We start from the raw sequence: 14242 nt of genomic DNA, 5'->3' as shown, positions 1-14242 counted from the left end.
ACTGGAAAAGTCAATACTGGTTGTCTGCATCACGTGGGTATTTTTCTTGCCTGGGGAAAATATCAACCAAAGAGTTTAGTAATTTCTGAAATTAAATTTAGGAAGGGTATATTGGTTTTCAATACAAAAAAACCCCCAAACTTTTTATGGAGAAAATTTGTTTTGAAATTGAGCAAAGGAGGCCTTTGTCAGATGTTTTTTCATGTCCCAAAGAAAATCTACTCTCATTTGCCCAAATTTTGGGATGTTTCAAATCCCAGTTTACAGAGACACTTACTACTGCTTAAGGGTTAAGGTTGTCCCAGAGCAAGCTTTTGACTCTCACAGTTACAGTCCTGTTTGTGCATCATTCCCACAGTTCAAATAAGGCTCTCCAGCCTCTCTCAGCTCCTGGCCTGGGCATGCACTCTCAGTACAAAGCCACTACACATGGTGCAGCCCAGGATTATATGATGGAGACAGAATTTCCCAGTAATGGTTGTTTCCAGCTGCCACATGCTGAGCTGGACCCAAGCAACGAATGGGGAGCAGGGACACTTCTGCACTTTCAGTGACCTCTCTGTTGGCATCTAGGCAATGTGAAGGAAGAAACTGCCTGATTCAGAGGCAAGCAGTGCAAGAGACAGATCTGAGGCCCTTTCTGTGGAAAACCAGCAGGCTGCACTGGAAGAAGGAGCATGTGGGGTGAAAACTGGGACTTGCAGAAACTCAGGATTGGCAGGACAAGAATACTGTTGTGAAGCCATTAGAGAGTATGACAACTGGCAGAGACTGAAGATCCAGAAGAATGTTGGTGTTGTAGGCTGAAGAGGTGAATGCAATATGGGGGGGGAAAAAACTGCTCAAGAAACTGAGGCACAAGAAAAGGAAACTGATAGAGAAGTTGTTATGAACAGGGCAGATGTTCTGGGAATGCAGTCCCGGGAGAGACTTTGGGCCTAGAAACCAGTGAATGTGGGTGGCGTTGGCAAGAGGACATAGTGAGCAGTCCCAGATGAGACAGAGCCAGGACAAAGAGTCAGGAGGGAATTCAGAAAAACTGAGCAAGGAGATGTGGAATAAAGCCTTGCCTTGGAGTTTGAGTACAAGGGCTTGTTTTTAATGAGTGTTGGGAAATGAAACAAATAAGGCAACAATTGCAACAAAACAAAAAGTAGCCAAGTTATCATCTACTTGTCAAAGACGTGTAAGTGTACACTCTGAGAAGACAAGAAGAAGCCCAGGACACGAGCAGCTGCCTTGTTTGGACACAGGAGCCACCCTTGCACTGCTTGCATGCTGAACTGACCACTGCCCGAAGGGACCACACCATGCCCCCTCAAGCAGCTCTAGCAGGGATGTGGCAGCCCGTGGTGAGCAGGTTCTCTGACTGTGGGCATTCCTGGAAGCGACACTGCAGGCAGGGCAAGTCAAGAATGTCACATGCTGTGTGTGCTTCCTTTCCAGGGTGGAGACTCTAGATTTTCTAATGAGATTTTTACTTGCTCTCTGCTTGCCACCACTTGGTGGTCAGGCTGCATTCTGGCTATAGACAGCAGGAGCAGAGGTTCTGGCTATCTCAAGTAACAATATGGCTTTTAATGATTTTAAACTATCAATCATATTAATTATGGCAAAATAAAAATGGTGAAGTCTGCTGTAGATGAAATGCCTTCTAGTATTCATCAAATGAATAGCATAGATAATGATTTTTGTATTTAGCACAGCTTTCTTGAATAGATCCTTGCATTTATTTTGGAAAAAGCTCCTGATCTTCCTCCTCTGACCAAGGTGTATGGGCATAACTGTGAGCGTTCAAGGTAGGTTGATCCTCTTAGTCTGGGTTGTGTTTGTGAAAACTCCAGCTGTCTCCAGGTTTCTGTGTGCAGAAGGTTGTAATGCCATATAGATGGCACACAGGCCCATGCATGGTGCTGGTCTTCATTTCTCTCTGAAGCAACATCATTTGGGTGGAGCCAATCTACTGTCACTTAAGATCAACCAGGTTCCATCAGTATTTAAGGGTCTATGTGGCATTTTCTATGTGATGACCAAATATGTTTAATAAGGCTGGTGTTAGCACAGACCACTGTAGGAATCACTCTCTGGAGCTCTGGGGGTGGTTTTATTGCACACAGCCCACTGAAATGTTTACCACAGAGGAACACCTCGGTTGCCATTGATACTCTTTGAGAAAGGATGATTGGAGGCTTCATCCATGGACTGATCTAACCCTGGTAAGATGGTGCCAGCAGTTATCTGAGCTGAAGTCAGCTACATTTCTTTCATTCTCTTGACAATCCTTTTAAACATAGTGATTGGGATGGTGTTGGTGTTTTGTTCCAGCTGGAAATCTGACAGTCTCCCTCATGAGACCTTACCAGGGCATGCTGTGGATGGCACCTGTCCTGCCAGGAGAGCTGGCTCAGGCACTGGTGGCTGCAGCTCAGGAGTGAGCACCACCGCAGCTGAGCAGTGCTGTGAAGTGGCACCTTTGTCTTCAGTAGCTTTTTACCATATTGTGGGCATCCAGCCCTGCAGCATCAGATGGGTGTGGGGATGAACAGATATGGATAACACTTCTTTTCCAGTTTCTGTAGCAGTTACAGCATTACATTGTAAAACCAACATACTAAACTAGATTAAAAATATCCCCTAATTTCAGTTTGTGATTTTTATGATCTCTTTCCTGGTAATACCTAATGCTGTATATTACTTTGTATGTTCAAAGCAGTTTCTGAATCCTCAGCTATAGTTATCTTCAGCATGTCTACAAATCAAATCCTAGGTTATGAAGTCAGCACCCAAAACAAAGGATATGAAACTAAGGAGTAGCACAATAAGAACTCGTCTGCTGACACCTTGCAGAAGCAGACTCCATTCCCCCAGTGACAGAGTTCTGCTACCATAATTGTAAAGCAATCCTATTTCTTCATGCAGTCGCCTGTGGCATCATTCACCATTTTCCATCTTCTGCAACAATGGGAACAAGGGTCTGGCAGATAAGAGATACTTTTGGTTCAGAAATTTTGTCATACCCACACCAGGCCCAAAAAATAGATATGCAGTGTTGTAAGTGAAAACTATGCTAAAAGTTAGAATTACAAAATTAGCTTTGTCAAGTTTTAGTGGTTGATTGTGTAATATTAATACTGCTGGAATGCAATTTTTTTCTGAATACAGATCCATTTATGTGTTCTACCTGTTTGGCAGCTCACAGTCTTCCTCCTCACAGCAGGTGTTGAGGAAAAATTATAGGAAGTAAGGAGAACAGGAAAGTTAATTTGAACTAGTCCGTGCAGGAAGATGGAACATGCTGGCATTACCATTTCACTGCCATTTAGAATAAAAAAGGCCAACAGAAAGGGTTCAAGGAATTTTTGCAGACAAACTCCTGGAAGCAATTAAGTTGGGATAAGCATAGGACTACACATATGCTGTTTTATAAGAAACATTACAATCCCTCTATAAAAGGCTTCTGCATCAGAAAATATGATTTGGTTTTATAAAAAATATCTGGAAAGTAGACAAAGTAAGTGATTGACTTTTCTTCAACTTAATGATTCATATGTAGTTCTAGAAATACCATAATAATAAAAATAATAATAATAATCTTCCAGCAAATAATGTGGTAGTTTCTTCCACTGAACAGATCAGAGAGAGAGGGAGGTGGGACTCTCTGGTTCCAGGTTGTTTATGCTGTACATGTGTCAGCACTTTGTGTGCAGTCTGTGTCACGGAGCGCAGGAGGCCTTTAGTGTACTGTGTGTAAGGTACTATCCTGGGGAGTTCCAGCTTTTTGCCCACTGATCCAGTGGGAGCTCAGAACCAATCTTCTCTCTGGAGCACTCTCCAGACACACCATCAGAACTGCAGTGTTACTAAATACACAAATAAAATGCAAAAATATTGAGGGAAAACTTGTGGACCAAGTATGCTGCTTACTAAACCTGTTTGTCTTTCTAGACACCAGCAAAGGCTGATGAAAAGGGCTCTTCTATTAAAAAAAAAAAAACCCAGCCTGTTTGTGATATGTAATGTAATGTTATTTCCTTTCAGAATAAGGTTGGCAATGTCTCTTTAATGTGGCGCACTGTGAACTTAAAAGAAATCTCATTATCAGCCTTTCTAGCCTTAAGCACTTCATCAAGTATTCCATGACTGCTGGCTTGCAGATGCTGCAGTTAAGGTGCTGGGGTTTTGTTTGTGTTCCCTTAGGTCTTTTTCTCGTTTTTGTATGTGGCTAAAAATATCTTACTCCTGAGAAAAGACATGAAAGTACTAACATAGACATTAATTAGACACCATATGATTTTTTTTCTCAAATTCTGCAGTCACAGAATTAAAAGCATAACTTTTAATTACCCATTTTTGTTTGGGGAATAGTAGTTTCTTCCTCAGGCATATATCAGGATGATCAGAAACATGTATAATTTCTTTTCCAGAATTCTTGATTTCCCCTGGCCAACTTTTAATAAATAAGAAAACATTTATGCCAGAATCAAAGAGCTGTGCACCCCTGAGTAAAAGTTCCAGTTCTTCTGTTGTGGGTCTCAGCACAGTGCATCTGTCATGCATTGTTCACAGAGATCCTCGAGATAGAGATCAAAACAGAGTATAGTTCACTTCAGTTAATTTCTTAATATCTAAATTAAAGGCAGAAAACTTAATTCCAATGTAGTCCTATACAACTGGCTATGTAAGTAACTTTTTAAGTTTTCCCTGCCCCAAAATAGTTGATAAATGAAACCATATCACCTAGTTTAGACTCCATACATGCTCATGCTGTATATCCAAGCATGGAGGGGAAGTCTCCTTTTTGCAGAATACAAGCATGTGAGTTTAGGCTGACTGGTGTGGGATTCTGGGGAGGTAGCTGTCATTGCAGTAGAAGCTCTAATGACCCACTGGTGTCAGAAACAGCTACAAATTGTTGAGACAGGCTTTTCAGAGAGATGATCCACTGGAGCCATGATTCACTGTTTGCAGGACTTCAGACTTCAAAACTACTCCTTGCAGTTCCACTCCCATCAGCATGCAAGAAACAAATGTGGGGCACAGGACTGTGCAAGGACTGCACTCACAGCTGCAGGACCTCCACTGTGCTGCAGCTTTTGAAACAGCTCTGCGGAGGAGGATTTCGCAGAGACATCTGAAGGCATCCTAATGACTTCTAGCCTTTGATGTGCTTGGGTTAACCCAGTTCAGATTCTCAATACATACAAAATATTAAGAGGTCTTTCAATGTTTAGTTTCTTTTCCTCCTTTTTTTTTCTCTCCTTGTTTTTTTTCCTTTCTGCTTAGTTTCTAAAGAGTCAAGACTTAGATGTCCATGTCTCCCCAATAATTACTGGATTTGTCACCAAGTTTGAATTAGAATTGACTCAGGTCTCAAACATATTTGAATTTACTCAGAGGTGAGTTTAAATTTTGTGAAAAGGCAGCTGACAGAATAAAGAAATCAAAATTGGTGACTCCACACTGAAAAACTACAAGAGCTCAGCTCTTATTAGGTGTCAGGGAATCTGTTCAGTGGAGAGAGCAATGTCTGACAGCACCCAAACCACTATAAAAGCTGCCATCAAAATTCTGTATGGATAGAAATGGAGGGAATCGCAGTACAGACACTCAATCTGTAGAGTGTTGTACCATTGCCATTTCTTTGTCCAGTGTGAAAGCAGGGATGAACCATTACTTATGACTTGTGCCCTCCTTTCCTTTCCACCTTGTGCTGTCCCAATGTCCCCCAAGCTGCCTTGAAAATCCCTGAAATTTAATTCCTGCCTCCCAAGTAACACAACAGAAGCTTATGAATTCAGATTTGAATTTTGTGTATTTGCCATCCAAACCAGCATTTCATCTACCCCCTGCCTGCTCTGCCAAATACATACTGTAAAAAAGCTCTCCTGTGGTCATATGCTATTTGCTATTTTAATTTGATTGCAGATGTTCCTGCACTCCCCTAAGGGCTGGCTGCATCTCTTTCACACTTGGCTTTCATTTGCTTTTCCAGCCTGTATTCATATCAGGAAGACATTTGTCTGATTCAGTGGCACACCCATCCTATGACCCTAAATTCTCACGGCACTCTCACTAGATCTTAGCTTAAATTAAAAGTTCTCCTTTTCTCAAAGATATTCTAAACCTGCTTTTCTAAGCTTTACATCTTTATAGAAATATAGCTCTGGATTGTAATGAATGGTTTTTGGGGTCCTTAGCACACAATGATCTGACTGCCATAAAACCTGAAAGAAGAGTATTTATAGCAATATTTTGAAGTTAGAAATGACTACTATTAAAAATCACAGATTACTAAAGAATGTGGTTTAATCTGAAGGAACAGGTGCCTCTTGCCAGTGAATGCCATACAAATGTCTCAAACTCCTTTAGTGATCAGAGAATAAACCCATAGGCTCAGAGAGAGAACTGGTAGTGACTCAATGCACACTCTGTTTTTCCTTCTTATTTTGAAAATGATGTGAGAGCAGATCTAGAGTGCTGGAGATGTATGATGAATACATGGATGATTGTGGAAGTGCTGGCTACTTTGGTCACAGATGTCTGTCTTTGGGAAAGGCCAACATTTAAAGCTATATTAAAGGCATCTCAGTGAGTATTTGAATTTCCAAGGCATTGAGGAACAATATGTCCCATCTGTGACAAATGACCAAGAGCACCAATGACCCAAGTGGCTGTTTTTAGGTGCAGTCATATTTTTATGGGAGAAAAGGGCCAGTCACCCATTTCCCAATTCTATTTTTTTTAATATGGCGATACCTTGGAAGTCCAACTCTTCCATGACTGAAACTGAGCTTGAGCCATGCTTTCTGTGACTTTCAAAACTGTGTTATTCTAAATGCTCTGTCAGTGCTCCTGTGAGATTCTGTCAGCTGATCCCTGATAGCAAAGAAAACTACCTCTATCTTATCCATGGCACATATGTTGATCATTGGCTGTGGGTGCAGTGGCCACAAACCCTCTGATCACTTTCTTCCATCCAGCATCGCTTTTGCTACATTCCTGTCTTGCACCAGCTGTCATCCCAACCTTCTTCCCTTGCCCCATGCTCTCTGTCCAGACACCTCTCCCACTCCAGCCCATTCCTTCCTTGGGTGATTATTTCTTCTGGGTTCCCCCAAAGCAGCCAAGGGTTCAAAGTAGTAAATGAGAAACTTGCTGAGGAAAATTACCTCAGTCAGCCCCAGACTAGCACAGAATCACTGAAGGCAGGATCTTTGAAACACCAAGCTATGAAACTCTATCAAGACCAAACTGATCTGGTTAAGGCTCATGATTCATCCAGGCTGAGTTGGATTTCCAGGGTGGCTGAAGCACTCCTGCCAAATTTAATGCTTTTCCTCCAAAGTATGGGGCCTTTGGGACTGTCTAAAGATGAGGTTGCCATTCTTCTCAGTGTGAGGGAAACTTGTTGAAGAGCACAAGCATTTTGGCTGAAATTTTTATGTACAGTCTGAGACAATTCTTGGTGCAAGCACGCATGCATCACACGTATCCAGCCTTAGGCAGACACCTGCCATGGAAAATGTGAGCCCTGGTGGCTGAAGACTGACAATAGCATCAGCAATGGAAAATGTGGTCTAATAGCAGGAATTATCAGGCAGTATTTAACAGGTGAGTTTTCCTAATGCCACCCTAAATTATCCCACTACTGCAAAGCTTTTAAAAGATTCAATGAAGTTATTTGTTCTTTGCAGTAATTTTCCTCTTTAAAACCTTTGGCATCCTCTTGTTCATATAAAATAAAGATTTACGGAAATAGAGGAAGTTGAAATCCCACCCATCCTTTTCTCTCCTGGTTATTTATTTTCCATGTGAGATTAATGAGTTTCCTGCAACAGGGCTAGATCTGCTCACACATTGTGCAGATAAGTTAATATTTATTTCCTTTTCCAAAGGCGAGCAGACACTTTCGTGTTCCCTGGTTTTTAAAAGTGGACAGTATGTCAAACCACACTTGAATCAACCATCCTAAATTATAAAATGCCAGCTTTACATTGCTGACTGTAGTTAAACAGCCTGGTAAATCAGGGTGAGCTGTACTGCTGGATGCTAACATGGAAGCTTAATTTAACTGGCTTCATTTTTTTACCCAGCAGATACTTTGGAAAGAGCACATCTGCCTATTTAAGGAATTTTCTTGAGTTTAATGCCTTTCTGGTGTCAGGCTCCACTGCTGTGTGCAGTGAAGCTCACAGAAGCTGGTTTCCTTTGGATTTCTCTTCCACATTCCCTTACCCTCCCAGTTCCTTCCTGCACCCCAGTGCCATTGCTCCTTCCTGCGATGTCTCCAGGTGCCTGTGCATCCCCTCTGGCAGACTGGAGGCATCCTGGTGCAGCTACACTCAATGCAGCCCCCCCTCCAGTGGGTGCTGTTCCCTGTGCCCAGCTGGGGATGCCAGGCATTCATCTCTCCCAGACACAGCTGCCAGTTTTCACTTTTGGACTTTCTCTGTCACACACCAGGAAGTGGACAAGTGGCAGGAGGCAGGAGGAAGGCTGGGGAGACGTGATGGGCAGATGGTGTCAACATACTTGCTACATTTCCTAGGGAAACTAAGTTAAAAGGAGCTCCTTCTTGCCAGGGCATTGTGTAAAAGAGATGAGAAATGCTGTGTGTGACTTGGTTCAAGAGGCAAAGGATATTTGTACTGTTATTTAATTTCTTCTTCCAGGGTCATCCTCAGTGTGCCACTTACAGCTTCTTCCTCTGTAATCAAGTCACCCCTAATAAGCAAGGAGAAAAAGAACCATTCTCTTCCTGTATGATTTTAAATTTTCTGTTTTAAAAGGTAAGCTGGACAAGTGATTTGAAAAAGTTACAGCTGTCTTAGGCCCCTGAGTTTCTAACTCCCTGCTGCTGGAAGTGTGAATCGGGCCAGTGCAGCAGCAGTTGGTGGAGCTGTGCCAGGGTAAACAAGGGGAACTATTCCAACCATGTGTGCAAACTCCACCAGAGATTTACTCACCTTCTGAAACCAAAGACCTGAAAGTTCATTCCAATTTCACTTATCTGCCAAGGCTGAAGTTCAGTAATTCATATTTTTAGATTAATAAATAATGAAACAGCTATACCAGAGCAGGGAAGGCTTTGATTAAGCATTTTATAGCAAGTAAAAGAAAAACATTGAATCTTGTGCTCAGGAGCTGGCAGCTACGAGAAGCAGGAATGCCTTGGTTCAAACATGTATGTATTAAAAAAAAAAAAAAAAAAAAAAAAAAAAAAAAAAAAAAAAAAAAAAAAAGGAAAGAAATAGAAACCTGGGGAGGTTCTTTCCTATGATTTTACAGGCAGCACAATAAGCCTGGCACTTCAATAAGGGAAGTGTCGTAAATACAGCTTTCATTGTCAGTGCTCCCACTGTCACAGATAAAGAATAAGAGAGCCTCTGACTCACAGCACTGGAGAAACATGTCCCTTATCTGACACCCCAGTCTCAGCTAGAATGAATTTTTCAAGACACATGCTCACTGCAATTGAAAATTTCAGAGCTAGTAACAGGCAGGCAGTGTTACTACTGCATTACCTGTAAAGTTTGTACTTCAGAAGCCTGTGTTTGAAAAGCAGACCTGCTGTTCTGAGCAGTATGAACATTAAATGTTGCATTAAATACCTTCACAGAGAGCATTCTGCATGTTCTAAGGGTTCCCTGGATCCCTTCCACTCCATCACAGGCAGTGGTAGTTTTGGAGCTCACACTTGGTACCCCCTCCCTCAGAAGGAGTCCTCCTCCCTCAGAAACAACAGGCAGGATGAAATCAGAGCAGGACAACTCATTTCCCACTCGCTGTTTTTAAAAGAAAATAAAGCATAAATGATTGCAGAAGTTCAAAGAGACGACTGTAAAGTCTTTCAGAATTACCCTGAGGCTCCCAGGAAGAATAAGGTCTGACAGGGTTCATAGTTTTATGTAGTCAGGCAGGAACTAAAAAAGATGAAAGTCTGTCATGCCTCCTTTTCTCTTTTCCATACTCGTCAGTAGCACATGAATGAGAACGAATGGAGCAGCTCAGCAGCTCAAGAATGTTGCTGCCGTAGAGGTTGGGAGAGGATTTCTCATTGAGAAAGTAAGTCTTTTTTTGCAAGAAATACACCATCCAAATTCCAGAGATACAACAGTGCTCCATAAAGGAGGTTTTAAGTATTTTCCCCATAACAAGCCATTTAGATTTTTCGTCCTTAATTATGTGGTTTTGGAGATGAGTTCTCAGGCATTTTATTTTTAAAATTTGAGAGTTGCAAATGAAGATTGATGTGACCTAGAAAATATACTTGCTCATTTTACATCTGGCCTTAACCTTTGTTTTTAGTAACCTGAAAATTTTCATTAACTGTTCTTGAAATGGTTACAGTAGGCTGTAAGCAAAGTGCACAAGCAACAGGAGGGGGTTGCAGTCAATGAAAAATGAACTCAGGTCAGGAGCTGGTGAACTCTGGTTACTGAAGACTTTATTTATTCTTATGTGACTGGTTCCCATACCTCTTTTGTCTTGAGATTACACTGACACTTCAGAGATGACCATACCTCTTTTGCTTTGAGATCACACTTAGCTAAATTTCTAATTTATGGACTACAGAATGGCTTCATTACATTTCCTCTCCTCCTGGCCACATCACTCTTGGACTTGCACTGATGTAGTTTCGAAAAGAAATGGACTTTGTTCCCTTCCCACCTACTTCTGTAGCCTACTGACCTACAGTCACTGGAACTGTTGACTTAGTTTATTTCAGTTGAGAAGCAAGTTACAGTGGTGGCTTATTTCCAGAGCAAGCATCTAGGCTGTTACACAAACCTGTGTGGGTTGAAATGAAAGTTGCCACAGTTGCTGCTGTCTTAGGTGAGAAGAAAGCATGGAGCTGCTCAGTTTGGCAAAGTGGCTGCATCTCTGGACAAGTGTGACAATAGAAATTTGGATACAAATGATGCTCAGGTGCCCATAAACTCAGGCACATAAACAGGCTTTTTGTTGGGCTGAGGCATGACAAATTCTCCCAGGGTTTGCTTCAGGCATGTACAGCTTTTCCTTGGACCTCTACCACTAAGGTTGTCCTGCCACCCAAGTAGGGAGCCAGAGTCCTCTCTGCCACTGCAAATAAGACTGGGTAGTTCTGGCCTCAACTGTAACAACTTCCCTCTGCTGTCCTCTACTGCATGCCAATGCTCAGGGCTGGAAGCTGCTCTGCTCTGACCCTCTGATGACAGTGGTGCTGGTAGCTGCTCTTTCCACATTTTCAACCACCAGACTTGAAGACTTGTCAGAGACAGGTGTAAGCATTCATTCTCTCTGGAACAATCTCTAGGAAGAAGGATCAAGAGAGGCTTTTTTCCCCTGAAAGGACAAAGCTGAAGGTACCTTTTGGGAATAGAAAGTAGTTGAAAAGGTAGTAGCTCCACCTTGGTATAAGATTTCTGGCATCCAAAACTTCCTTGGGTCCTCTAAATGCTGGAGGCTAGGGTCTCATGCTTTTGTGTACTTGATCTTTACAGACAAGCAGAAGAAAGAATTTTTCAAAAGAGAATTTGGGAAGTTTCTTATCCTTTCTAGATCTGTGTTAATGTATATCAAGGTTCAAGGAAGGTTTTATCTTATGGTCACTAGGCAAAAGTATTCCTAAAGGTGTATGATGAGATTATTGTGGTGTGGAGACTGGCACATTTATAGCTGTAAAACATTGGCAAGGAAGTGCTAAAGGAGGACTTGAGTGTGAAATATGAAATTGATTTGGCATTCCCTGTAAACTTAGATTCCTCTATGTTCTATACTTAACTGTCATGGACTCATACCACAGGAACAAAAAAGTAAAAATAAAGTTAAAGGGGGAAACAATGGAAGCTGAAAGAATACTATAAATGCTCAGAAGGGACCAGGAGAAAAGAAAGAAAACCCTCTTCCTTTAAATTGTTGCTTCTTTAGAGATGCTGCTTTAGAAGTAAAATGCTTTTAACAGAAATTTGATAATTGCCAATATCCCTTAAAGGTCTTTTCCACTAGCTTCAAAGTTTAAAAGTGAATTAAAGACTCATCCTTGTCATGAGCTGACATTTATCTTGAGCTCATTTGACATGAACAGGCAGGAGCTCCATCAAATGCTATTCCAGTGTGGCTACTCACGAGCTACAAGAGCTTTCATAACCAGTCAGGAAAGGTGGGCTGTCCTGACACGTCACTGAAGCCAATTTTTCTTCTGTTCAGACCCACGTTCCCTTGCTTCCCTGGAAAGGAGTAGGGCATGACACCATACCTGCCACTGGAAGACACATCCCCCTCTCTCCATCCATCTCTATCTGTTCCCAAATGGTTGCACTCATCATCAAAACATGGTTCACCAGAAGTTGCCCACATCCTCAAAACACCAAACTTCTCATTTGTAAAAAAGGAAATGAAATACAGGTGTAATTTCCCTTTTTATAAAAGAAACAAAGGCTTACCCAAAGCAGGATCTAGCTGGGGCTTAGCTAGCCCAGGTTCCTGTCCTGCTAAGCCCTTTCCCAGGTTCCTGTAGTGCCACACATTTTGCTCCTGGTGCAGTGTACAGTTGCAGGCTCTACACATCACTGAACGCAATGTGCTGAGCAGCTTTTGCCAGTGGGGAGTGTGATTCACATGCTTAGAAACAGAAAGAAATATTTTCCTCTCCTAACTACTGTAATAGATTTTCCTGATATAGGCAACAAAGAGAAAATAAACTCTGCAGATGTTATGAGCAAATACTGACCACTTCCTCTTTGAATTCCCATTGTCATTTCACCCAAGTGCTGCTTTCTTGCTTCTGGTGGCAGTCACACACTTACCTTAACCACAGGGTATCAGACAGGAGACCACTCACCTCAAGGGTCACATCTGCACCAGCAGTGCTTCAGTTCATTCTGCAGTGACACAATGAGATCTGACACCACAAGAAATGAGGACTTGGGACACGGGATGCCTTTGTTCCTGTGGCAGGGAATCCGTGTGCTACAGCTGGGAGCTGTGGGAGCTGCCTGGGGCCGCAGCCTGCACAGCCCCTTTCTGCTGAGCAGTTCACTCTTACATGATACACCACACACTGCTGATCCACACAGCAGAAGAGCCATCCAGTTTTCAGGAGAGAGACAGCAGAGGTGGAAGTTTGTGGCTTAGCTGCAAACATCTGTAAAGGCGTTTCACAAGTGTAAGCTACAACGGGAAGGGTCAGTGACAGCAGGATGAGGATGCAGCACTGCTTGCCAGTTGCCTTGGGAACAAAGTTTGTGTCTGTATGTGCTACTGTGGGTCACATGCAATATGAAGGAAGAGCTTTGTGGCAAGTGAACGATGGTTTGCAAGTTACATCTCCACAAATGACAGCAGTGCTAAGCACTGTGAACATCAATCATTGCAAAGAAGCCACAGCACTAAGGGATCAGGGCTAGGATGAGAACGTCTTGGAAACCCCCCTTCCCCCTGGAGCTGTGCTGCCTGTAGGAAGAAAGTCTCAACCTGCAAGAAGGCTGCTGTGCAAACCCTCAAGAGGCCTTGAGAGCAACCATGTAGAGCCATGAAATCACCACCTTGGGTAGCCAGAGGACAGATGCAACAAGTCTGGAATATCCTGTGCAAGTTGGGATATGCACATGAGTCCAGAATGACTGTTTCTGTGCAGTGGCCCTTTGCCCACGAGTCCCTGTCCTCTGGTGTGATCCCCCAAAGGTGCTTGTAGCCAAGTCTGTAGTGTAGGCTCCACTAATACAGTATTTCTGCCTTGGCTCAGTATTGTATTTACCTTTTGATGATCTGCCCCTGTTCTTGCTGACTGGAACCTGCAGGCTGTGTTCTTGCAGCCATTCTCACAGCCACTGCTGTGCAACTTCCCAGGAGAGGAAGAGGGAGATGGTGATGGTTTTGGGAGCAGTCTGGGGATAGCTTGTTCTCCCTCCAATCCATGCAGATTACTGCATGCATCTCTGGCTTAAGGATTTGAGGGATGCCTTCCTTGAGGATGTCACTGAAGATTACTCTAATAGTAGGGAAAATAACAAAAGAAGACAAGATAGAACAGGTAGAAAAATCTGAAATGAAAAAAACCCTGGACTTATGGAAAAGACCATTTGTTGAGCAATACAAGATACTGAAGTCAGGCTGCCTGCAGGTTTAAACCTGATTTGAATCCTGCTTTTTCACTGTCATCAGTCAGCTGGAGGAATGAAGCAGCTAGTGGCCAAAGCAAGGACCAGATTGTGAAAGGATTTTAGGTGCCTTCACATGCAGGCAGGTACCTACCAGG

This window comes from Melospiza georgiana, chromosome 1 (assembly GCF_028018845.1).
Source record: "Melospiza georgiana isolate bMelGeo1 chromosome 1, bMelGeo1.pri, whole genome shotgun sequence".
Classification (NCBI taxonomy): domain Eukaryota; kingdom Metazoa; phylum Chordata; class Aves; order Passeriformes; family Passerellidae; genus Melospiza; species Melospiza georgiana.
The sequence above is the reverse complement of the archived record's forward strand: the minus strand, read 5'-3'. Positions refer to the sequence as shown.